Genomic DNA, 512 nt, shown 5'->3' with positions numbered 1-512 from the left:
CACTGGACGCCCTGGAACTTACTAAGCAGATGAAGCTGGCCAGGCACTCACAGGGACACGCCTACATTGTGAGTGCTAGGACTGAAGGCTTGCGCAGCCAGGTCTGGCTCTTGGGCTGGTCTTACAGAGGCAGCTATAGGTGCAGTGAGTTCATGGGTGGAGCAATTTTTCTCTTTTTCTGAGACAGGATTTTGCCAAAGAGCCCACGTGCCACTATGTCCGGTGTGTTCCAAAGGGATCATTAATGTTTTTGAGGACCATGCAGAGACATTTAAATACTTAAGATGGAACTGAAGCTGCAGCTCGGTGGCTGTTTGTGTCTTGGAGGTGAATTGAATAGCTGAATCAAGAACAGCGTGACTTATGAACGAATCAGATCGTTATCAACATAAAATTATAAGAAAATACTCACAATTTCTACCAACTTGTGGTTGGATGGTGAGTTGTGTTTTAATTTTCCTTCTTCTCCTCTTCCTTCTTCCTTCTTTTTTTCCTTTCTTCTTTCTTTCTTT

This window comes from Microtus ochrogaster, linkage group LG1 (genome assembly GCF_000317375.1).
Source record: "Microtus ochrogaster isolate Prairie Vole_2 linkage group LG1, MicOch1.0, whole genome shotgun sequence".
Lineage (NCBI taxonomy): Eukaryota > Metazoa > Chordata > Mammalia > Rodentia > Cricetidae > Microtus > Microtus ochrogaster.
Note: the sequence above shows the minus strand (reverse complement) of the source record.